At 38.4% G+C, this 26,480-nt stretch overlaps 1 long non-coding RNA gene across 1 annotated transcript in view; it reads left to right on the top strand.

Annotated features, from left to right (window-relative positions):
- Window positions 1-26,004, top strand: part of LOC133067230 (uncharacterized) — a 30,401-nt gene extending 4,397 nt beyond the window's left edge. Inside the window, exon 3 of the long non-coding RNA XR_009695224.1 lies at window positions 25,933-26,004. This is a non-coding gene — a long non-coding RNA (uncharacterized LOC133067230). The remainder of the gene's footprint in view (window positions 1-25,932) is intronic.
- The last annotated feature ends 476 nt before the right edge of the window (window positions 26,005-26,480 follow it).

The raw sequence follows: 26,480 nt of genomic DNA, 5'->3' as shown, positions 1-26,480 counted from the left end.
AGCATTCATGGTTCTCTGGATATGATGAGTAATGTTTATCTTCATAAGTTGTGGTTCCTATGAGATGCTTAAATAAGAAAGTAAGATATAATTGTGTGCACTTGTTCTGAATTTCTATCAAGTTCTTTATTAGCTTAGTGATGTAGTAACTGAATGAAAGTGAAAACTTAAGACTTAACTCCTTTGGAATATCACATGCATCAGAATTGATTGGCTGACTGATTTCATAGAATATAATTATTTGTTTTTGGCTGTCCTGTGTCTTTGTTGCTATGTGGGTTTTTCTCTAGTTGCAGCAAGCTGGGGCTACTCTCTCGGTGCAATGAGAGGGCTTGTCGTTGTGGTGGCTTCTCTTGCTGTGGAACATGGGCTTTAGGGTGGGCAGGCTTCAGTAGCTGATTGAAGCTCCCGGGCTCTGAACACCCGCTCACTAGTTGTGTTGTACCAGCTTCGTTGCTCTGAGGCATGTGGGGTCTTCCCGGATCAGGAATCGAACCTTGGTCTCCTGCTTTGGCAGGCAGATTCTTTACTATTGAGCCATCAGGGAAGCCCCATTGAATATAATTAGATCATAAGGTTTTGTTCACCAGTAACCAGGATGTGGATGAAAATTCTTGAACCATTCTAAAGTTCTTTTGCCTACTTTTCAGTTAAACTAGGAAATATAATTAAGTAGCTTAATCACTTTCCTATCATTATATTTTCTAACATTAAAATACTGAACATTTATTGCGTAATATTTAGAAAACTGAGATAAATGAAAAGGAGAAAAAAAACCCCATATAATGTAAAATAAACAGTCTTTTGATGTCTATATAGTCTAGTTTTCTAGTCTCTATATATGTTTTTAAAAACACAAAGAAGTTGATCCTGCTTTTTTTATGACCTTTTCATATGTGAAGATTTTATGTAACAACACTTCCATTGTCAGTTAAAATTCTGGAACATGATTTTAATTATTCATGTGTATTTTATTGTGTGAATGTACCATAATTGATTTAATTAATCCTGTAGTCTTAGATGTCTAAGGACAACTTATTTACAAAGCACTTAGTTATTTAGCTTCCCAGGTGGCACTAGTGGTAAGGAACCCACCTGCCAATCCAGGAGAGACATGAGATGCAGGTTTGATCCCTGGTCAGGAAGATCCTCTGGAGGAGGGCATGGCAATCCATTCCAGTATTCTTGCCTGGAGAATCTAATGGGGTCGCAAAGAGTTGGACACGACTGAGCGACTTTCACTTTGCTTGCTTAATTGAAGTTTTCCTGTATTTTTCTCATGATGAATTTAGTCTGCTTATTTTAAAAGTGCTTTGTAGATTTTTTACACTGGTTGCCTGAGAAGGATGTGATCCCTGGTTTTGTCTTGCAGTCCCAAAGGCCAGATTTTAATTGTGCCCGCCTCATTTTCCACTGGAGGGATAAGACTGGTAATCTGGAATGGACCGTGTTTCCCAAAGCCTTTGGAAACAATAGTTTTGCTGGTTGATCTTGTTTAGGTTAGTCTGTTGATAAGATGTTTTAAGATATTATAGCAGCATGTTAAAAAAAAAAAAAGTGGATGTGGTGTTCTAGGCAGTGGATCTTTTATTTTTTATTTATTTTTTTAAATTTATTTTTATTATTATTATTATTTTTTTTTTCCAGTGGGTTTTGACATACATTGATATGAATCAGCCATGGATTTACATGTATTCCCAATCCCGATCCCCCCTCCCACCTCCCTCTCCACCCGATTCCTCTGGGTCTTCCCAGTGCACCATGCCCAAGCACTTGTCTCATGCATCCCACCTGGGCTGGTGATCTGTTTCACCATAGATAGTATACATGCTGTTCTTTTGAAATATCCCACCCTCACATTCTCCCACAAAGTTCAAAAGTCTGTTTTGTATTTCTGTGTCTCTTTTTCTGTTTTGCATATAGGGTTATCGTTATCACCTTTCTAAATTCCATATATATGTGTTAGTATGCTGTAATGTTCTTTATCTTTCTGGCTTACTTCACTCTGTATAATGGGCTCCAGCTTCATCCATCTCATTAGGACTGGTTCAAATGAATTCTTTTTAATGGCTGAGTAATATTCCATGGTGTATATGTACCACAGCTTCCTTATCCATTCATCTGCTGATGGGCATCTAGGTTGCTTCCATGTCCTGGCTATTATAAACAATGCTGCGATGAACATTGGGGTGCACGTGTCTCTTTCAGATCTGGTTTCCTCAGTGTGTATGCCCAGAAGTGGGATTGCTGGGTCATATGGCAGTTCTATTTCCAGTTTTTTAAGAAATCTCCACACTGTTTTCCATAGCGGCTGTACTAGTTTGCATTCCCACCAACAGTGTAAGAGGGTTCCCTTTTCTCCACACCCTCTCCAGCATTTATTGCTTGTAGACTTTTGGATAGCAGCCATCCTGACTGGCGTGTAATGGTACCTCATTGTGGTTTTGATTTGCATTTCTCTAATAATGAGTGATGTTGAGCATCTTTTCATGTGTTTGTTAGCCATCTGTATGTCTTCTTTGGAGAAATGTCTGTTTAGTTCTTTGGCCCATTTTTTGATTGGGTCATTTATTTTTCTGGAATTGAGCTGCAGGAGTTGCTTGTATATTTTTGAGATTAATCCTTTGTCTGTTTCTTCATTTGCTATTATTTTCTCCCAATCTGAGGACTGTCTTTTCACCTTACTTATAGTTTCCTTTGTAGTGCAAAAGCTTTTAAGTTTCATTAGGTCCCATTTGTTTAGTTTTGCTTTTATTTCCAATATTCTGGGAGGTGGGTCATAGAGGATCTTGCTGTGGTTTATGTCGGAGAGTGTTTTGCCTATGTTCTCCTCTAGGAGTTTTATAGTTTCTGGTCTTACATTTAGATCTTTAATCCATTTTGAGTTTATTTTTGTGTATGGTGTTAGAAAGTGTTCTAGTTTCATTCTTTTACAAGTGGTTGACCAGCTTTCCCAGCACCACTTGTTAAAGAGGTTGTCTTTTTTCCATTGTATATCCTTGCCTCCTTTGTCAAAGATAAGGTGTCCATAGGTTCGTGGATTTATCTCTGGGCTTTCTATTCTGTTCCATTGATCTATATTTCTGTCTTTGTGCCAGTACCATACTGTCTTGATGACTGTGGCTTTGTAGTAGAGTCTGAAGTCAGGCAGGTTGATTCCTCCAGTTCCATTCTTCTTTCTCAAGATTACTTTGGCTATTTGAGGTTTTTTGTATTTCCGTACAAATTGTGAAATTATTTGGTCTAGTTCTGTGAAAAATACCGTTGGTAGCTTGATAGGGATTGCATTGAATCTATAGACTGCTTTGGGTAGAATAGCCATTTTGACAATATTAATTCTTCCAATCCATGAACACGGTATGTTTCTCCATCTGTTTGTGTCCTCTTTGATTTCTTTCATCAGTGTCATGACCAAGTAGGCTTTATCCCAAGAATGCAAGGATTCTTTAATATCTGCAAATCAATCAATGTAATACACCACATTAACAAATTGAAAGATAAAAACCATATGATTATCTCAATAGATGCAGAGAAAGCCTTTGACAAAATTCAACACTCATTTATGATTAAAACTCTCCAAAAAGCAGGAATAGAAGGAACATACCTCAACATAATAAAAGCTATATATGACAAACCCACAGCAAGCATCACCCTCAATGGTGAAAAATTGAAGGCATTTCCCCTGAAATCAGGAACAAGACAAGGGTGCCCACTCTCACCACTACTATTCAACATAGTGTTGGAAGTTCTGGCCACAGCAATCAGAGCAGAAAAAGAAGTAAAAGGAATCCAGATAGGAAAAGAAGAAGTAAAACTCTCACTGTTTGCAGATGACATGATCCTCTATATAGAAAACCCTAAAGACTCTACCAGAAAATTACTAGAGCTAATCAATGAATATAGTAAAGTTGCAGGATATAAAATTAACACACAGAAATCCCTTGCATTCCTATATACTAACAATGAAAAAACAGAAAGAGAAATCAAGGAAACAATACCATTCACCATTGCAACAAAAAGAATAAAATACTTAGGAGTATATCTACCTAAAGAAACAAAGGACCTATACATAGATCTTTTATTTTTTAGTTGAATGATAAGGCCATCACTTTTGGAAAGCTAGGCAGGATATTGGCAGGGTAAGAACTTCCAACCTGGCCCAGCCATACTGAGTCAGGAGCTTTGTCTCAAGTTCAACAAAATTACATGGTTTTAGAAAATTATTCTTTTCATTATTTTTCAGCATTCTTTATTAAACAATATGTGTGTGTACATTTCCACTTTGACATCAGTTTACATTCGATTTGCAATTAGAAGATTTCAGTAATTTTGCTTTAGTCATTTGTAATGTGATTAAAACTAGACGTTATGGCCTATCTGTAGTTTCCTTTGCAGAGAACAAACTTCACTTCTATGATAATGAATATAAAGATTGCAAGTGAAAGTTAGGCTCTATGTATGCTATATGAGTGACTAAAACAGTTTTTAAGTATTCCCAAGCACATTAAATAACTTTTCACTTACAAAAGAATAATATAGTACTTAAAAACAATTATTTTCTTTTTTCTATATTGTTCCCTAAAGCTTATTGAATGATATAATTAGCTTCCTGTGAGTTATTATGGATATTGTGAGAAAATTATAAAAGTGGAATTTCTTTTAAAATATTCCTTAGTGAAGCTCATCACAAATGAATGGGACTCTATTATGTATTAGTCAGTCTGTCCTTATGTGTATTTTTGAGTCCTCATACCTAAGATGTTTTGGTGAGGAAAGAGTGGTTCAAGGGCAAAAGCAGTAGAAACTGTACCTTAGAATATGTGCTGAGGCCAAGTAAGAGCAAGCTTGCACATCCAAAAGGGAACTAACAGTAGTCAAATTATGAAGCCAGAGGAGTGAGTGCTGTTATGTCCAGAATATCAAGAGCCAGAGCATTTGCACATGTTATATGAGTGAGTGTAACATTGAAGCCTAAGGGATTCTTTCAACTTCATCTCTCCTATCTAACTCCCCTTGAAGACTCTGGGATGGAGTCATCTTCCAGACTTTCCCTCATTAACCTAGGGTGCAGCCCCATGAAATAAATTCTGGCCTGTGGCATGACAGGGGGAAGTGGCTAGGGACCTGCCTGAGAGGCTTACCCTGAAAGGGCAACGTGCCTTTGTCTTTGGGGCTGCAGAGCAGATAGCCAGTCTTGCCATGACAGAGTACTGGCCAAACCAAGAGAATGGACAATAGTTACACTAGCTGAAAATTCCAGCTTTGAGTCTGGTTGAACCCACAACAGCTGGACATTGTCCTGGAGACCCTCAGGTGTCAGCGAGCACATGCCCAACGGGTCCATTTGTCTCTCATTCACCAGCATATGTAGACACCATCCTGCCCAGAAACCCAGAATGTTCTCTTGAGAGAGAAATTGTTTAGTCGCTAACTTGTGTCCAGCTTGTGACCCCGTGGACTGCAGCACACCAGGCTTCCCTGTCCTTTACCATCTCCCGGAGTTTGCTCAAATTCATGTCCATTGAGTCGGTGATGCCATCCAACCATCTCATCCTCTGTCACCACTTCTCCTCCTGCCCTCAATTTTCCCTAGCATCAGGGTCTTTTCCATTGAGTTGGCTCTTTGCATCAGGTGGCCAAAGTGTTGGAGCTTCAGCTTCAGTCCCTCCAATGAATGTTCAGGATTGATTTCCTTTAGGATTGACAGGTTTGCTGTCCTTGCTGTCCAAGGGGCTCTCGAGGGTCTTCTCCAGCACCACAACTCAAAAGCATCAATTCTTTTACAAGAGAGAAATAGTAAGAAGGAAATGCTATCTGACAGGCTGAACATTTTCTAAAAGGACTGAAGAAATAATCAGATCAGACTGAGCTTTGAATTCAAATATTTAGCTCTTTCTTTCTCACTTAACAGCGGATAAGTGCTTGTGAAGGAAAACATCAAATATAGATGAAACAAAGAAGTTACATTTGCCTCCACTTCCAAATCATCATAAGTTAAATTTGTGATTCTAACATAAAGCAAAAAAAAAAAAAAAAATGACTCCTTTCATTCTTGGGTCATTTTGATCCTAGGCTATTAGTGCTGTTCACTAACTCTATTAAGGCTTTTTCTCTGAAAGAGAAATAAATTGAAAGTATTATATGAGCTGATACCTGGTACTAGTAGAGGCAAGTAAATCCACAAATGTTATGGTGTCCAGAGTTTAAATTCTGATATACACATTTTTTTAAAAAAATTCGGATATACACATTTTTAAAGTCAAGGAAATTCATTGTGATAGGAATGTGTGGCATAATTATAAAACCAGTTTAGAAGTCAGAATGACAATAAACAGCTTTGGAAGAAATACCATAGAAAGTGAAGGGAGAACAGAACTCTGTCAGATACTTATTCCATTTAGTTGAAAATTTAAGCTGAGAAAATTTTTTAAATGGAGCAACTTTCAGAAGGATATCAGGGAAAATAACAGATTTAAAATATACTACTGTAGCATATTTGCTCTAGAGGAAAAAAATTTAAAAATATTTATTGGCAGTTACTAGTTTTAGTTCTTTAAGTACGCTTGGGAATTATTCCTTTGCATAGGGCACCAAAAGTTGATTTGTTTGCTAGAAAGTGAGGTTTGGGTATGAGGAATAATGAGGTAAATCAGTATGTGCTAGTTAGAAGTAGAATGAACAAAGCAATGGAGATGATTTTTTGTTAATTTTCACAGCAAGTAGCTGTTGAGTAGATAATTACTCAGGATCAAGAGAAGTGTTGTATTTGAGATGTTTTTATTCTACTATAGGGGCTTCTGTCTTGAAAGCTCTCTGTACCAGCAGGTAAAAATTATCTGCAAATTTAGACACCAGATCTGCCATTGATGGAGTTTGTGGTAGGTGAATTCTCACCGGGTCATTTACTAGTTGTTGGGGAGATGGGTCCTCTCAGCTCTCAATGAGTGGTCGTGGTACTAAAGGAGCAAAGATTGTGGGTTCTGTGCCAAAAGAGCTAGTCAGCTTTGCAAGGGAACCAGTTATCTCCTGGAGTCCATGTACCTATTGCCTCCTCAGACCACTTGAAATTAAGTTCATTAATGAAGAGAGGGAGGAAAAGAGATGAAACAAGGAGGGGAAGAGAGAGTGGGTGACAACTCTTGGAAAAGCAACTCGCACGACTGATTACTGGAGTCAGCTTCAAATGAGAATGTATTTAAAGCAGATGATTCATTAACCCTACCAGTGCATATGTTAAAGGACTTTAATTCTCCCAGAAGAAGAACAGGAAAGTCACTCAGTCGTGTCCGACTCTTCGTGACCCCCTGGCCTGCAGTCTGCCAGGCTTCTCCAGCCATGGGATTTTCCAAGCAAGAATACTGGAGTGGGCTGCCATTTCTTTCTCCAGGGGATCTTTCTGACTCAGCGATCAAACCCAGTTCTCCTCTTCACTGTCTGAGCCACCAAAAAGTTCCTTTGCTTGGAGGCTTTTCCATACAGTATTGAAATAACACAAGTCTTTGTGTTGATGCCATTCTGAAAAATCCCAGAGCAACAGAAGGCAAGACTGCAGATGGAAAAATATAAAGAAAAAAAATCCAGTGGTGATGACTGTCATGATAGCAGTGCTTAAGTTGCACTGATCTATCAAAACTTTCACTGCTGTGTCTCATATGTAGATTTTAGAGATGAGTAAAATTCAAGAAATAATCTGCTGTGAATTTGCACATCCGGAAATGATCTTGGGGAGCGTGTTTTAAATTACTTCTTTTGAAAGCACTAATTTCTCCTGTTCCTGTGAAACTACTTGATGAATATTATCTAACAGCATGTTGGTGTCAGAAGCCTTCAGAAGACTACTTAATACCTGGTTCAAAATAACTTGCTTTGGGTGTGGACAGTTAAGTCAGTTGTATGGTTTCACCATCAGGTAGCTTGTTTTAATCCTGGTGGATCTTAAAGCTGTCTGTGATTTAACTTCTACAGAATTTAATTATATTTATACCCTACAATCTATGGCTTCATTGTACAACGTCTGTTATCTGCTAATTGCTTCAGGTATGTTCACTGGCTTCTACAAAGATTGTCTTTCCAGCGTTTTAAGGACAGAGGACAAATCTGAAACTTTTGTGTGCCTTTCATCTCCTAGTAAAAGTCAGTCAGTTCAGTCAGTTCAGTCTCTCAGTCGTGTCCGACTCTTTGCGAGCCCATGAATCGCAGCACGCCAGGCTTCCCTGCCCATCACGAACTCCCGGAGTTTACTCAAACTCATGTCCATCAAGTCAGTGATGCCATCCAATTATCTCATCCTCTGTCGTCCCCTTCTCCTCCTGCCTTCAATCTTTCCCAGCATCAGGGTCTTTTCCAATGAGTCGGTTCTTCACATCAGGTGGCCAAAGTATTGGAGTTTCAGCTTCAGCATCAGTCCTTCCAATGAATATTCAGGACTGATTTCCTTTAGGATTGACTGGTTGGATCTCCTTGCAGTCCAAGGGACTCTCAAGAGTCTTCCCCAACACCACAGTTCAAAAGCATCAATTTTAGATTGGCTTCTTTCACTTAGTAATTTGTAATTAAGGATCCTGTATGTCTTTTCATGGCTTAATAATTTGTATCTTTTTATCTCTGAATAATATTTGTTGTATGAATATAGCACAGTTTATCCATTCACTTTCTAAAAGGTATATTAGTTGCTTCTATGGTTTGGCAATTATGAATAAAGCTTCTATAACCATCAATGTGTAGATTTTTTGGGTGGATATAAATTTTCAACTACTTTGGGTAAATACCAAAAAAGTGAAAATGCTGGATCATATAAAAAAGTATATAACTTTGTAACATAACCAGCAGGCTATCTTCTGAATTGGCTGCACCATTTTGTATTCCCACCAGTGATGAAAGAGAATTCTTGTTGTTCCACAACCTCACCAACATTTGGTATTGTTACTGTTCTGGATTTTGGTCATTCTAATAAGTATGTAGTGGTATCTCATTGTTTTAATCTGCATTTCCCTGATGACATATGCTATGGACTATCTTTTCGTATGCTTTTTGCCATCTATGTATCTTCTTTGGTGAGATGTGGACTTTGGTCCCATTTTAAAAACTAGGGTGGTTGTTTCCTTATGAGTGAGTTTGAAAAGTTCTTTGTATACTTTAAATAATAGTTCTTTATCAGATATGTCTTTTGGAAATATTTCTTCTCATGTGAGGCTTGTTTTCTAATTCTCATGACATTGTCTTTCATAGACCTGAAGTTTTTAAAATGAAGTCCAGCTTATCAGTTATTCCTTTCATGGATGATGCTTTTGATGTAATATCTTGAAAGTCATTGCCACACCCAAGGTCATCTAACTCTTGTTAACTTCTAGGAGTTTTAATCATTTTGCACTTTATATTTAGGTCTGTGATCCACTTTGAATCAGTTTTTGTGAAGGATATATATTCCGTGTCTATTCATTTTTTTTGCATGTGGATATTCAGTTGTTCTAGCACCATTGTTGAAGAGACCATCTTTGTAACTTTGTCTTGCTTTGACTCCTTTGTCAAAAATCAGTTAACTATGTTATAGAGAGTTATTTCTGGGCCCTTTGTTCTATTGATCTATTTGTTTATTCTTTTTCAGTACCACAGTGTCTTGACTATGTGGCTTTATAGTAAGTCTTGAAGTTGTGGTGCCACTCCTCCAGCTTTGTTCTTCTTTAATATTGTGTTGACTATTTTGGATCTTTTGCTTTTCCATATAAACTTTAGGATGAGTTTGTTGAAATCCATAAAATAACTTTCTGGGGTTTTGATTTAGTTTGCTTTGTCTGTAAAACAATTTTGGAAGAACTAACATATTGATAATATAGAATTTTCCTATCCATGAATATAAAATATCTATTTATTTAGTTCTTTGATTTCATTCATCAGAGATTTTATAATTTTCCTCAGATCTTGTACATATTTTGTTAGAGTTATAAGTAATTCATTATTTACATGCTAATGTAAATGGTATGGTTTTTAATTTCAAATTTGACCCCCAAATTTTACCACAATAAATCTAATTTGCATCTGTCCTTCTGATTTACAAAATATTTTTCTTGTGATGAAAATATTCAAGATTTACTCTATTAGCAACTTTCAAATATACATTACAGTATTCTTTAACTCTAATCACCATGCTGTACATTACATCCTATGACTTATTTATTTTATAGCTGGGAGTCTGTACTTTTTAACCGCCTTCCATTTCACCCACTCCTCACCCCCACCTCTGATAATTGCTGATTTGTTCTCTGTATTCATGAACTCATGCTTTTTAATTTTGAATTTGTTTGTTGTTTAGCTTCTGCATGTAAGTGAGATGATACAGCATTTGTCTATCTCTGTCTGACTTATTCCACTTAGCAAGATGCCCTCAAGGTCTTTATTCATGTTGTTACAAATAACAAGGTTTTCTTATTTTTTAAGGCTGAATAATATTCCTGGAGAAGGGATACTTCTTCATCAAAGATACTTCAATATTTTTGCCTAGAGAATTTCATGGATAGAGGAGCCTGGCAGGCTGCAGTCCATGGGGTCACAAAGAGTCAGACAGATTGGGTGACTTTGATCTGGTCAATATTCCATCACATATATCACATTTGTGGATACTTAGGTTGTTTAAATTTCTTGGCTATTGTAAATAATGATATAATGAACATGGTATGCGTATATCTTTTCATGTTAATGTTTTTTTTTTTCCAGTGGGTTTTGTCATACATTGACATGAATCAGCAATAGATTTACACGTATTCCCCATCCCGATCCCCCCTCCCACCTCCCTCTCCACCCGATTCCTCTGGGTCTTCCCAGTGCACCAGGCTCGAGCACTTGTCTCATGCATCCCACCTGGGCTGGTGATCTGTTTCACCATAGATAATATACATGCTGTTCTTTTGCAACATCCCACCCTCACCTTCTCCCACAAAGTTCAAAAGTCTGTTCTGTACTTCTGTGTCTCTTTTTCTGTTTTGCATATAGGGTTGTTGTTACCATCTTTCTAAATTCCATATATATGTGTTAGTATGCTGTAATGTTCTTTATCTTTCTGGCTTACTTCACTCTGTATAATGGGCTCCAGTTTCATCCATCTCATTAGAACTGGTTCAAATGAATTCTTTTTAATGGCTGAGTAATATTCCATGGTATATATGTACCACAGCTTCCTTATCCATTCATCTGCTGATGGGCATCTAGGTTGCTTCCATGTCCTGGCTATTATAAACAGTGCTGCGATGAACATTGGGGTGCACGTGTCTCTTTCAGATCTGGTTTCCTCAGTGTGTATGCCCAGAAGTGGGATTGCTGGGTCATATGGCAGTTCTATTTCCAGTTTTTTAAGAAATCTCCACACTGTTTTCCATAGCGGCTGTACTAGTTTGCATTCCCACCAACAGTGTAATAGAGTTCCCTTTTCTCCACACCCTCTCCAGCATTTATTGCTTGTAGACTTTTGGATAGCAGCCATCCTGACTGGCGTGTAATGGTACCTCATTGTGGTTTTGATTTGCATTTCTCTGATAATGAGTGATGTTGAGCATCTTTTCATGTGTTTGTTAGCCATCTGTATGTCTTCTTTGGAGAAATGTCTGTTTAGTTCTTTGGCCCATTTTTTGATTGGGTCATTTATTTTTCTGGAATTGAGCTGCAGGAGTTGCTTGTATATTTTTGAGATTAATCCTTTGTTTCTTCATTTGCTATTATTTTCTCCCAATCTGAGGACTGTCTTTTCACCTTACTTATAGTTTCCTTTGTAGTGCAAAAGCTTTTAAGTTTCATTAGGTCCCATTTGTTTAGTTTTGCTTTTATTTCCAATATTCTGGGAGGTGGGTCATAGAGGATCTTGCTGTGGTTTATGTCGGAGAGTGTTTTGCCTATGTTCTCCTCTAGGAGTTTTATAGTTTCTGGTCTTACATTTAGATCTTTAATCCATTTTGAGTTTATTTTTGTGTATGGTGTTAGAAAGTGTTCTAGTTTCATTCTTTTACAAGTGGTTGACCAGCTTTCCCAGCACCACTTGTTAAAGAGGTTGTCTTTTTTCCATTGTATATCCTTGCCTCCTTTGTCAAAGATAAGGTGTCCATAGGTTCGTGGATTTATCTCTGGGCTTTCTATTCTGTTCCAATGATCTATATTTCTGTCTTTGTGCCAGTGCCATACTGTCTTGATGACTGTGACTTTGTAGTAGAGTCTGAAGTCAGGCAGGTTGATTCCTCCAGTTCCATTCTTCTTTCTCAAGATTACTTTGGCTATTCAAGGTTTTTTGTATTTCCGTACAAATTGTGAAATTATTTGTTCTAGTTCTGTGAAAAATACTGTTGGTAGCTTGGTAGGGATTGCATTGAATCTATAGACTGCTTTGGGTAGAATAGCCATTTTGACAATATTGATTCTTCCAATCCATGAGCATGGTATGTTTCTCCATCTATTTGTGTCCTCTTTGATTTCTTTCATCAGTGTTTTATAGTTTTCTATGTATAGGTCTTTTGTTTCTTTAGGTAGATATATTCCTAAGTATTTTATTCTTTTTGTTGCAATGGTGAATGGTATTGTTTCCTTAATTTCTCTTTCTGTTTTTTCATTGTTAGTATATAGGAATGCAAGGGATTTTTGTGTGTTAATTTTATATCCTGCAACTTTACTATATTCATGGATTAGCTCTAGTAATTTTCTGGTAGAGCCTTTAGGGTTTTCTATGTAGAGGATCATGTCATCTGCAAACAGCGAGAGTTTCACTTCTTCTTTTCCTATCTGGATTCCTTTTACTTCTTTTTCTGCTCTGATTGCTGTGGCCAAAACTTCCAACACTATGTTGAATAGTAGTGGTGAGAGTGGGCATCCTTGTCTTGTTCCTGATTTCAGGGGAAATGCTTTCAATTTTTCACCATTGAGGGTGATACTTGCTGTGGGTTTGTCACATGTTAATGTTTTTATTTTCTTTGAATAAACACCCAGAAGTGGAATTGCTAAATCCTATGGTGGTTCTCATTTTAGACGGATCATTCTTGCTTTGTACCTGATTTTAGTGGGAAAGTTTTTTACTTCCTCACTATAAAGTATAATATTAGCTGTAGGTTTTTTTTGTAGATCAGTTCAGTTCAGTCGCTCAGTCATGTCTGACTCTGTGCAACCCCATGAAGTGCAACAGGCCAGGCTTTGCTGTCCATCACCAACTCCCAGAGTTTGCTCAAACTCATGTCCATCGAGTCAATGATATAGATATTCTTTATCAAATTGAGAAAGTTATCATCTATTCCTAGTTTACTGAGAGTTTTTATTGTAAATGGATATTAGATTTTGTCAGTGCTTTTTCTGCATGGATTGATATAATCCTGTGATTTTTCTTTTTAATCTCTTGATGTAATGGATTACATTAATTATTTTTGAATGATGAACCAGCCTTGCATACCTGGGATAAATCCAACTTGCTCATGGTGTATAATTCTTTTTATGTATTTGTTAGATTTCATTTGTTAACATTTTGTTGAGGATTTTTACATCTATGTTCATTAGAGATACTGGTCAGTAGTTTTCTTATAATGTCTTTGTCTGGTTTTGGTATTAGGATAATACTGGCCTCATAGAATGAGTTAGGAAATATTATTTCTGCTTTTATCCTCTGAAAGAGACTGCAGAGAATTGATGTCATTTCTTCCTTAAATGTTTCATAGTATTCATGAGTGAACCTACCTAGGCCTTGTGCTTCCTCTTTAGAAGAGTATTGATTATTTATTCAAATTTTGAAATAGAACCATCTATTAATTCTTATGTAAGTTTCAGCAGGTTATGTCTTTGAAGAAATGGACTCATTTTGTCTAGGTTATCAAGTTTATCATGGAACTGTTAATAATATACCTTTACTATGTTTTTGATGTCTATGGGATCAGTAGAGATGGCCCATCTTTCATTTCTGATTAAGTATAATTTTTTTCTTCTCTTTTTTTCATGATTAGCCTTGCTAGAGGTTTATTGATTTTGTTGATCTTTTCAAAGAAACTGCTTTTAGTTTTGTTTATTTTCTGTATTGATTTCATATTTTCAATTTCATTGGTGTTTACTCTAGTTTTAACTGTATTTTTCTTTGGCTTGTTTTAGGCTGATGATGCCTTTCTTTTTCTGTTTCCCTTAAGATGAAAGCATGGGTTGTTGATTATAGAGTTTTTCCTCTTTTCTAGTATATGCATTTGATGCTATCAGTTTCCCTCCAGACTGTGCTTTCTCTGTATCTCACAAATTTCAGTAAGTTGTATCTTCCTTTCCATTTAGCTTTCTTAAAATTTTGAAAAAAATCTTCTTTGACCCATGTATTATTTAGAAGTGGGTTGTGTAATATTATGTTACTGATTTTTAATTTAATTCCATCGTGGTCTAAGGGGTTTCCCTGGTGGCTCAGATGGTAAAGAATCTGCCTGCAGTGTGGGAGACCCAGGGTTGATCCCTGGGTTGGGAAGATCCCTTGGAGAAGGGCACTGCAACCCACTCCAGTATTCTTGCTTGGAGAATTCCATAGACAGAGAAGTCTGTTGCAGTATAGTCCATGGGGTCGCAAAGAGTCAGACACAACTGAGTGACTGACATTTCACATTTTACACTGTGGTCTAAGATCATATTTTATGATTTCTATTCTTTTAAATTCATTCATTGTATTATATTAACCAAAATGGAATCTGTTTGGGGCTTTGTGCCACATTAGATTAAGGATATATATTCTGCTGCTTTGGAGTGAAGTATTCTATGAGTGTCAGTTTATATTGATGGGTGCTGTTCAGTTCTGCAACATCCTTACTTATTTTCTACATGAAGGATCACTTGTCTATTATTGAGACAGGATGAAGTCTCCAATTAAAATAATGGATTTGACAACAAATTCCACCCCCACCTTTTTTCTCCTTGATAAAGCCATTATTTCTACTTTACCATGAAGGATAATTTAACAAGATACAGAACTCTAGATTGATGCATTTTTCCTTTAACACTTTATATATTTCACTCCAATCTTTTCTCACTTGTGTGGCTTCTGAAGAAAAGTTCAGTGTAATTCTTATTCCTGTTCCTCTATATGTACATCTCTAAAGTGATTTCTCTCTTTAGCTTCTTTCTTGATTACCTGTTTGACTATGGTTTTCTGCAATTTCAACGTGATATTCCTCAGTGTAGATTTTTGTATTTGATATACTTGGTGTTCTCTGAGCTTTCTGGGTATGTGGATTGGTATCTGTCATGAATTTTGGAATATGCTCTGCCTTTATTGGGGCTTTCCTGGTGGCTCGGCAGTAAAGAATCTGCCTGCAGTTCAGTAGCTACAGGAGATGTGGGTTCAATCCCTGAATCAGGAAGATCCCCTGGAGGAGGGCATGACAACCCACTCCAGTATTCTTGCCTGAAGAATCCCATGAACAGAGGAGCCTGGCAGGTTACAGTCCACGGGGTCACAAAGAGTCAGACATGACTGAAATGACTTAGCATGCATGCACACACACACTGCCATTATTATTTCAAATATCTTTTCTGACCTTTCTTTTCCTTCTGCATTTTTATTATATGTATGTAACACCTTTTGCAGCTGTCCCACAGTTACTGGATATTCTATTGCTTTTATTTTAAATTTTATTTTTCCTTTTCAGTTTGGGATATTTTTACAGATGTATTTTCAAGATCACTGTTTTTCTAAACCATACTCAGTCTATTGATGAGGTTATCAGAAGCATTCTTAATGTCTTTTAAAGTGTTTTGGCTCTCTAGCACTTCATTTTGATTATTTTTTCTGTTTTTTTTTATTTTTAATTTTTTATCCACACCACACTGCATGTCTGATCTTAGTTCCTTGACCAGGATTGAACCCACCCCCTCCCCCACATTGAAAGTATAGCCCATCAACTACTGGACCACTAGAGAAGTCCCTGATTCTTTCTTGGAATTACCACCTCTTTGCTTATATTTCTCATCTGCTCTTGCATGTTGTACATTTTTTCCATTTGATCCCTTAGCTTATTTCCAATGTCAGTGTCAAAGTTGTGATTTTGCTTTGTCTCTTCAGACCTTTTTTTTTTTCTGGCCTCTTAACATGACTTGTACATTTTTGCTGCAAGTTGAACATGACACATTGATATACAGGTACTGAGTTTAAAAAAAAAAAAAGAACTTTAAGGGTATGGTCTTATGTTTACCTAGTTAGGAGTTAAGCTGTGTTTAGTGTTTATCCTGGATATGTGTGCTGGAGGATTCAGTTTCATGTCCTTATTGCAGTTTTCCCTGTTTCTTTGGGTTTCCCTAGAAACTTTTTGTTAAGTATAGTTGGGATCTTGCATCTCCCTCAGTTGTAATCCACTGTCATTATATTGTACCCTAGCTGATGTGGTGGTAAGTATTGGAAAGGGTAAGCAATATACAGTTTTATGATTAAATTTTAGGGTGTTTTTTTTTTTTTTTGGTGGGTTGAATCCCTTCAGAATTATCTTTTAGCCTTTTCTTTATCTTCTCTGATGTGAGAGAGAAAGGCTACAGGGAGCTCAAGGTGTCTAATTTCCATTCTCCTAGGTCAGATAAGGGTCTGGTAAAGGATCTGGAGAATCCCATAGACAAAGGACCCTGGCAGGCTACAGTCCATAGGGTTGCACAGAGTCAGACAAGACTGAAGCGACTTCACAAGCATGCCTGTGCAAAGGGTCTGGGCAGGTAAGGGTGTTGAGGGCAGAACTTTGTTATGAAGAACAGAATACTGTGCTTGTATTTCATATTTCATGCTTACTTTCTTCCTCTCCTAGCTTGAGGGGGGAAAATTTCCTCTTGCTGTGAGAACCTGGTAAGGTCTGCAGGGAAATCTCGTGAAAATGTGGGCAACTCCTAAAAACTGAGTCCCCAGAATTTTTAACCCTCAAGCTGGTCCATGCTCAGCATCCAGCTATTAATCACCATTATTTAAATTAACATTTCAGTTCAGTTCAGTCGCTCAGTCGTGTCCGACTCTTTGCAACCCCATGAATCGCAGCACGCCAGGCCTCCCTGTCCATCACCAACTCCCAGAGTTTACTCAAATTCATGCCCATCGAGTTGGTGATGCCATCCAGCCATCTCATCTTCTGACGCCCCCTTCTCCTGCCCCCAATCCCTCCCAGCATCAGGATCTTTTCCAATGAGTCAGCTCTTCGCATGAGGTGACCAAAGTACTGGAGTTTCAGCTTCAGCATCAGTCCTTCCAATGAACACCCAGGACTGATCTCCTTTAGGATGGACTGGTTGGATCTCCTTGCAGTCCAAGGGACTCTCAAGAGGCTTCTCCAACACCAAAGTTTAAAAGCATCAATTTTTTGGCACTCAGCTTTCTTCACAGTCCAACTCTCACATCCATACATGACCACTGGAAAAACCGTAGCCATGACCAGATGGACCTTTGTTGGCAAAGTAATGTCTCTGCTTTTTAATATGCTATCTAGGTTGGCCATAATTTTCCTTCCAAGGAGTAAGTGTCTTTTAATTTCATGGCTGCAATCACCATCTGCAGTGATTTTGGAGCCCAAAAAAATAAAGTCTGACACAGTTTCCACTGTCTCCCCATCTATTTCCCATGAGGTGATGGGACCAGATGCCATGATCTTAGTTTTCTGAATGTTAAGCTTTAAGCCAACTTTTTCACTTTCCTCTTTCACTTTCATCAAGAGGCTTTTTAGTTCCTCTTCACTCTCTGCCATAAGGGTGGTATCATCTGCATATCTGAGGTTTTTGATATTTCTCCCGGCAATCTTGATTCCAGCTTGTGCTTCGTCCAGCCCAGCATTTCTCATGATGTACTCTGCATATAAGTTAAATAAGCAGGGTGACAATATACAGCCTTAACGTACTCCTTTTCCTATTTGGAACCAGTCTGTTGTTCTATGTCCAATTCTAACTGCTGCTTCCTGACCTGCATACAGGTTTCTCAAGAGGCAGGTCAGGTGGTCTGGTATTCCCATCTCTTTCAAAATTTTCCGCAGTTTATTGTGATCCACACAGTTGAAGGCTTTGGCATAGTCAGTAAAGCAGAAATAAATGTTTTTCTGGAACTCTCTTTCTTTTTCGATGGAGTAACAGGCAAATTTGGCCTTGGAGTATGGAATGAAGCAGGGCAAAAGCTAATAGAGTTTTGCCAAGAGAACACACTGGTCATAGCAAACACCCTCTTCCAACAACACAAGAGAAGACTCTACACATGGACATCACCAGATGGTCAACACCGAAATCAGATTGATTATATTCTTTGCAGCCAAAGATGGAGAAGCTCTATACAGTCAGCAGAAACAAGACCAGGAGCTGACTGTGGCTCTGATCATGAACTCCTTATTGCCAAATTCAGACTTAAACTGAAGAAAGTAGGGAAAAGCACTAGACCGTTCAGGTATGACCTAAATCAAATCCCTTATGACTATACAGTGGATGTGAGAAATAGATTTAAAGGACTAGACTTGATAGACAGAGTTCCTGATGAACTATGGATGGAAGTTCATGACATTGTACAGGAGACAGGGATCAAGACCATCCCCATGGAAAAGAAATGCAAGAAGGCAAAATGGTTGTCTGAGGAGGCCTTACAAATAGCTGTGAAAAGAAGAGAAGCGAAAAGCAAAGGAGAAAAGGAAAGATATTCCCATTTAAATGCAGAGTTCCAAAGAATAGCAAGGAGAGATAAGAAAGCCTTCCTCAGCGATTGATGCCAAGAAATAGAGGAAAACAACAGAATGGGAAAGACTAGAGATCTCTTGAAGAAAATTAGAGATACCAAGGGAACATTTCAGGCAAAGACAGGTTCGATAAAGGACAGAAATGGTATGGATCTAACAGAAGCAGAAGATATTAAGAAGAGGTGGCAAGAATACACAGAAGAACTGTACAAAAAAGATCTTCATGACCCAGATAATCATGATGGTGTGATCACTCACCTAGAGCCAGACATCCTGGAAAGTGAAGTCAAGTGGGCCTTAGAAAGCATCACTACGAACAAATTAACATTTAACTGCTATTAAATATTCTGGTACTAATAGGTGAAGTACTATCACCCGTGGCTTTTGTTCTTATGATTCTTTGAATTGACCTGTCTCTCCAGTTTCTAGGGTGGTGGTTTGCCCTGTTTGTTCAATTATCTGATGGATCTAAGAAAAGCTGTTGATTTTCTGTGTGTTCAGGATGGGAGTGATGACTTCTGAGTTCTTTACATGTTGCAGTAGAAACCAAAAATTCTTTTCTTTTTTTAAAGTAACTTTCTTGGATTTAATCTGTGGCATCTGTGTGCCCTGTGATGTGTTACCACTGGTGATATCTATGCTCTGATTTTTCAGTTGTTTTTATTTTTCAACCTGGTCACCTAGAGAGGTTTCCCATGGGCCTGTATATGTTGTTGGTTAATTGATAATTGGCCAGGAACTTTGCACAAACACTAGGCTTCCACTCTTTGCAGTTGATCTCTGTGTCCATTGGAAAGCACATGGAATGTTCATGTTGTTTTCAGATTAGCCTCGGTTTTTACTTGTTCTCAGGCCTTGTTTTGTCTTCCCCTGTGCATGAACATAATCAGGAAACCAGTCAGGGTTCTGTGGGAAACTAGTCAAGTACCTTCCCACTAAATTTCTGGTTCTTTTTGTGGTTGCTGCACTTCCTACCTAGGACCAGAAACTCAGACTAGAAGAGATACTGAAATTCCCTATTCCTTTCTTTGAGTGGGTTTTCTATTCTCCCTCTCAAATTCACTGACCACTTGAACCTCATTTTCTAACCGTAATCTGCTGGTTTTCTTGAGTAGCTATGTTCTGGTAAAATTATAGTACATACTGACTGAGCTGTGGGGTGGAAGGGATAAGGACCACCCCAGGTAAGAATACCACATGCTCCCATTATTTCAGCACCTTTTCATGATTAAACTCTTCCCAATTTGTTGTTTGGATTTGATCAATTTCTAAAGTCCTGATATGTTTGCTTTTTTTTTTTTGGACAGTTTTGTCCAGTTTTATCATTGTTTTCTGGGGAGAGGGTTTATCAACTTCTTTACTATTTTGGAGAACTGGGTTTGATCCCTAAGTTGGGAAGATCCCCTGGAGAAGGAAATGGCAACCCACTCTAGTATTCTTGCCTGGAGAATTCCATGGACAGAGGAGCCTGGAGGGCTGCAGTCCATGGGGTCTCAAAGAGTTGGACATGACTTTGTGACTTTTTTTTTTTTTAAACTATTTTATAGCCCCAAAATATCCACCTCCTAATACACCTTTGTTTAGTCTTTTTTTTTTTATGGTAAATATTTCTTCCTCTTAAACTCTTTACTCATGTAAGCGACTTGTTACCAGAGTCTTTACTGTTCTTTCATATTCCTCTGCATACACTAATTTGTCAATATTCCTTTTTGAATGTGGTGGTTATAAATGGTGAAGAACCTCCAGGTGTGGCCTGACAACAGCAGAGATAAGTAGGGTTACTAGCTTCTTTGACCTGTACATTAATTCCTATCCGTTTGGACTGAAGTGGCGTTAACCACATTGAACTGTTGGCACCAATCAAGTCTATGGTCAACCAAAGTTCTGAGTCTTTGCTCATGGAAAATGCCACTCACTTTGATCCTTCATCTTTTATTTGTGCAACTGAAATGTTTGGACATGAGTGTAAATTTTGCAACCAAATTTTTGTTAAATTTCGCCCTTGACATTACTACATAGTTTTACCCTGTCAAGATCCCTTTGGATTTGTGTTGTCATTTATTACATAAAATTATGAAAAGCTTACTTTCTATTCATCCAAATTATTGAAGGAAATGTGTGATTTTGCATTCTTTGCTGAGAGCACTTGCCGATTCTTTTTTTTTTTTTTTTTAACATGGGCCAGTTTTGAAGTCTATTAAATTTGTTGCAGTATTTTTTCTGTTTTATGTTTGTTTATTTGTTTTTGCCACAAGGCATGTAGAATCTTAGCTACCCAACCAGGAATTGAACCCATATCCCTGCATTAGAAGTGCACAGTCTTAACCATTGGACCACCAGGGAAGTCCCTACTTGCTGATTCTTAATAATGACAAAATTTTTAAAATAAATTTTTACAAGCCATCTGTTTGATAACCTAGATAAGGCCAAAGACAAAACCTTTTGCTGTGTAATGACAAATAGAGCCTTAAAAATCTAAGCGTTTTCCAAATTTTAATGCACCACATGCCTCTTTGGGATGTTCTCATTTTATTCCTTGTCTTAAAAATCATCTTTGGATTCGATATTATGAATTTACTTTATTATTTGTGATGCCTTCTCCTACTAGAACATAAACTTCATCAGAGTAAGAACTTTATCTGACAGTTATTAGCATATTGTAGGCATTTAAATATTTGCTGATTGAATGAAGGGGTAGTTTTTTTATCTTTTTGAAAGATTAACTTTTTTTTTTAGAATATTTTGAAACTTAAAAAAAAACTAAAGCGCTAGTACAGGAACTTTCTGTATATCTATATCTAGTTTCCTCTGTTATTAACATCTTACTTTAAGATAGCACATTTGTTTCAATTAATGAACCACTATTGATAGTCTGACTGAACAATATGGATCCTTGGTAAGCATGCCCATACTTTATTCAGATTTCCTTAGTTCTTTCCTAATGTCTTTTTCTGTGTTCAGATCCCATCCAGATACTACTGGATGAAATATCACACTACATAAATATCTACATACTACATAAATATCATACCTAACATTTAGTGGTCATGTTTCTTTAATCTCCTTTTCACTGTGACAATTTTTAGGCTCTCCCTGTTTTTCTGTTTGACAGTTTTGAAGAGTACTGGTCAGGAATTTTATAAAATGTCTCTCTATTGAGATTTGTCTGATGCTTTGTCCTCACTAGACTAGGACTGTAGGTTTGGGGAGGAAGACCACAGAGATCAAGTGCCATTCTCGTTATAGTAAACAGAGGCTACATACCAGCAACATGACTTACCACTGCTGGTGTTCACCTCGACCCCTTGGCTGAGGTAGTTTGTCTGGTTTCTCCACGGCAAAGTCGACACTCAGCCCCCCGCCCCTTTCATGCTGTCCTCTCTGGAAGGAGGTCCCTGCATGACTCACACTGGAAGGACGGAGAGGTCGGCTCCCCCTCCTGAGGCTGTGGCACCCATCTACATAAATTACTTGAAATTCTTCTGCTCAGTAGATTTGTCTATTCTCCCAAATATATTTACTTATTCAGATATTTATTTATATCAGTATGGACTCAAGGATTTTTATTTTATACCCTGGTGGTATAATTCACTACTAATTTGCCTTCTTTGTTGCCCAAATTGTTTCAGCTTTGACCACTGGGAACTCCTTAAGTTGATTTTCTTTGGATATTTTTTTGTTATTCCCTTTTCCTACCTAAATTTAGTTTAAAACCCTCTCAGTCAGGTCGGGTAAACTGGTACCAGTTTTCAGCCTTCTGTGAGAATGTTCTGTCACTTTTCAGGAGCTCTTTGGCAAAACAAAATGAAATGCCCCCAACAAACAAAAACTCTTGGGGAATAAGCAGAAGTGGACTACGCAACATGGTTGTAGTATAGCACGAGTTTTTGTATACAGACTAAATAAAATGCATGTCATTGACTTCCTGACAGTTTCACAGTCAAGAGTTCCAACCCTTCTTTTTCAGAGGTAGGCATGAGTAAATTCTCTGAGTTCCTTAAACCAAAAGAAATGAAATAGAATATATGTTTATGCATGTAGAATGTAGGTGCTTGATTGGACATTAGGATACTTCCACCATTTAGTCTAGGTCAGTTTTCTACATCTCATGTTTGAAGACTTCTTATGCCATTAGTTTCATCCCTCCCGACCCAACACACTTTTTTTTTGGCTACCCCAGGAGGCCTATACGATCTTAGTTCCCTTACTAGGTCTCAAACTTGAGCTCTTGGCAATGAAAACACAGAGTCCTAACCACTGGACCGCTGGGGAATTCCTGTTAGTTTTAGCAAGAAGTTGGAAATTATCTCACAAAGAACCATGAGGAACCCTGGGTATACACATAGTCTCCTTACAAACTGTGTGTCCTGTGAATTGTCACATGACTGGCCAGGAGAACTTAGTAGTAATGTTCTTTTGCATTTTATAGCACTTTACAGTTTACAAAGAACTTTCATTTAACTCATAACATTTCACGCTTACAACAGCGCTAAGGCTGATTGATGGCATTGACCCCTCTTTATGGATGAGTGAGGTGTAGGAAGTCTGTAATGCCAGGGTCATGGAGCCAGGAGGTGCATCTAGACCTGGATCCTTAGCCAGGAGCCATAGCTCTTAGCATAGTTCTCTTTCCAGTATGAGTACATCATGTTGCCAAATTTGGGAAGATTTATAGGATACACGAGATCAGTACTGAGAAATGGAGCAACTTTAAACACAAGTTTTCCCCCAGTATTTGGTGGCACATTTGGTCCTGGGAGAATAGGAGTGAGCAGCGTACACTGTGACAACTCTGAGTGTTTTGGTCCTATGCCCTTCCGCTCCAGGAACTCTGGTCTTCCCTCATACCTTCCTACCCCCACTCCTCTTTCAAAATCTTCTCTTATAGCCCAAGCAGTGAGAGTTGACAATAGGACGATTAAACCATTGGATCCATAAACACAGAGCTGGGGGCTTTGAAATTTGCAAGAGCTTAATAACATGTTAGAATTCTGGAAAGGAATTACTGAAAGGAAAATGTGAAACTATGAAATTTATAATAATTAATGTTTAAGCTTTTACAAACTGAAACATGTTTACCTATTAACTGCAAAGGGTTTTATACACATCTCCTGAAATTATGGGATGCAGGGTATTTGGTATCATGTGAGAGAGGTTGTTGTTGTTTAGTCACTAAGTCCTGTGCCACTCTTGTGACCCCACAGACTGTAGCCCTTCAGGCTCTTCTGTCCATGGGATTTCCCAGGCAAGAATATTGGAGCAGGTTGCCATTTCCTTTTCCATGATATCTTCCCAACCCAGGGATTGAACCTTCATCTCCTGCACTGCAAGTGGATTCTTTACCACCGAGCCACCTGGGAAGCCCCATGAGAAACGGGGGGCTTGCACAAAAGCAAGAGTGCATGGGGACCCATAGAGCAACCCTCGTTGGTAGCTAGCAACTTCCTTTTAACTTTCCCAGTGGTCCTGAAATGATGCCAGACAGCCTCCTCCCCTTGCAAACGATGGTGGCCCCCTGGCCTTACCCATCTCTTCTGGACCAGCCTACGTTATGACCAAGTCTGAAGGTGAAAGATGTTTAGTCCCAAGGTGAAAACTACTCAAAAAGAACGGCACTTTCAAGGAAGGGCATCAGTGCTCCATAGAGGCAGTGGCTGATTTGAAAGAGGAGGAAAAATACATGCTAAATCTTTTGATCTGTCAAATGAAAGACATGTTCTCAAGTGAATAGATGCAGTACACAGGGGCTTAATTGCTGAGGTGAGTGCAGAGAGATATAAAACACACAAATGATATGTTCATTTCATGTGAGAGTATCTATGTACAGGACATAGTCACAGAAATTTGAAGTTGATAATATGTAAGTTTTTTCTGGATGGTCCCTGGACCGACCATGGTGTTGGTATCACTTTGTCTCATCTAAATGGCAGTATGGTTAAGGATACTTTTGCCATATTTTTTAAAAAACTTTGTTTTAGTTAAATTTAAAAAAATTTTGTCTGTGCTAGGTCTTCATTATGGCATGTGGACTCTAGAGCACATGGGCTCAGTAGTTGCAGCACACAGGTTTAGTTGCCCTGTGGCATATGGGATCTTAGTTCCCTGACCAGAGTTTGAACTCACATCCCCTGCATTGAAAGGCAGATTCTTAACCCCTGGACCATTAGGGACTTCCCTGGTGGCAGGACTTCATGTCATTTTTTTTTTTTTTTTAATCAAAGATTCTCCATGGAGGTATGGGTGGTCATTTATAGACTTTTGGGGGTGTGTGCATTGTCTTCTGTCTTTTCCTTAAATAAAAAGTCCTTTGAGACCTTGGAGACCCATGTGGTTTAGAGATGAAGTAGAGGAGAAAGCAAAACTCTTATCTCTTTCCCCTGAAAAATCCACATGTCTAAATTCTGATGGCAGGTGTGCTGAGAAGACTGATTACTCCAGCTCCAAGCATCTCAGACTGATTGCAGAATGGCTGTTGCTCTGATAACAGGCTCTTACGGTTGTACAGGCTTTCAAAATGTTAGTGGACTAAACACTTTGTCATCCAGTCTCACCTATGCAGTTCATAACAGCACTAGGAGGATAAGTCAGGTGTGACCCCTCTAATCCTCTAGATAAGGATGCAGAGTCAGAGAGGGTAAGTGACTGATTCAAGGTCTTACAGCTGGTGAGTGGTGAGAGAAGAACCCAAACCCAACCACCTGGTCCCCCATCCAGGGATTTCCTTCATGTAACTGGGAACGGGTTTTTGTCCCACTTTTCTTCTTTGGAAGGGTGAGTAGCTGGAGTTCCAGCAGTGGGGGGAATGCTGGAGTGCTGTGTGTGCCTCAGTGTGAGCGCGGTCATCCCTCAGTATCCATGGCGAATTGCTTCCAGGAACCCTCCCTGGATAACAAAATCCGCAGTTCTCAGGTCCATTGTGTAAGATGATGGAGTATAATGGACCACAGGTTCCGCGCCTGCGGATTCAGTCCACAGTTCGTTGAATCCGAGAAGGTGGAACTACAGTTACCAGAGCTGACCATCTAAGAGAAAGTCCAGGAGGCTGTTTCAGAATAGCCACTCCTAAAGAGTGGGCTGCAGCTGGGGAGGGTCACTAACCAACAGGGTTTGGTCCCTAATTGTTTCCATTTAAAAACCTTCTTGATCGGGAATACATGTAAATCCATGGCTGATTCATATCAATGTATGACAAAACCCACTGGAAAAAATAATAATAATAATAAAAATTAAAAAACAAACAAACAAACAAACAAAAAACCTTCTTGACTTTTAGGGATAGCAACGGAAAGCCCTGGAGGTAGAATGAAGTGAGCTGGATCAAGCAGGCTCTGTAGTACCTGGGAGATTCTAAGAAAATGATTCAAGGTATAGTCCTTAAATCCTTGTTCCTGAAAGTATTTGCTCATTTTCAAAAGTGATTATTATGGTATAAGATAAAGCACTAAAATAATTTTTAAAAATAGTGAACAGTGCCATTAGGCAGGACGTTTTGAAGCTCCCTTAAGAATGAATCATGGGATGTGATTAAGGCCCAAGGATGCATTGGGTCAGGGACAACACGAGGGGTGTCTGTTGTACATTATTACTTGGTGGTAAAGGAACCGATGAGATTAATGGTTTGTGTTTTAGGAGTACCAGTGGTGGCCTTAATTTTTTTAAGCATTGAAAGAATCACATCAGATACTTCCTTTGAGAGCAAAATGGGAATCAGAGTGAAGTTCCCGAAAGACATTGCATGAAGTCCTATTCTATTGCTGGAGAAGGGCCATAGTTTGAACTCTTCAGTGTTCAGACTGCCAAAGAGAACCACAGTTTGATTGA

The sequence above is a fragment of the Dama dama genome, chromosome 12, assembly GCF_033118175.1.
Source record: "Dama dama isolate Ldn47 chromosome 12, ASM3311817v1, whole genome shotgun sequence".
NCBI classification, from domain to species: Eukaryota; Metazoa; Chordata; class Mammalia; order Artiodactyla; family Cervidae; genus Dama; species Dama dama.
Note: the sequence above shows the minus strand (reverse complement) of the source record. Positions and strands in the feature narration are given on the sequence as shown.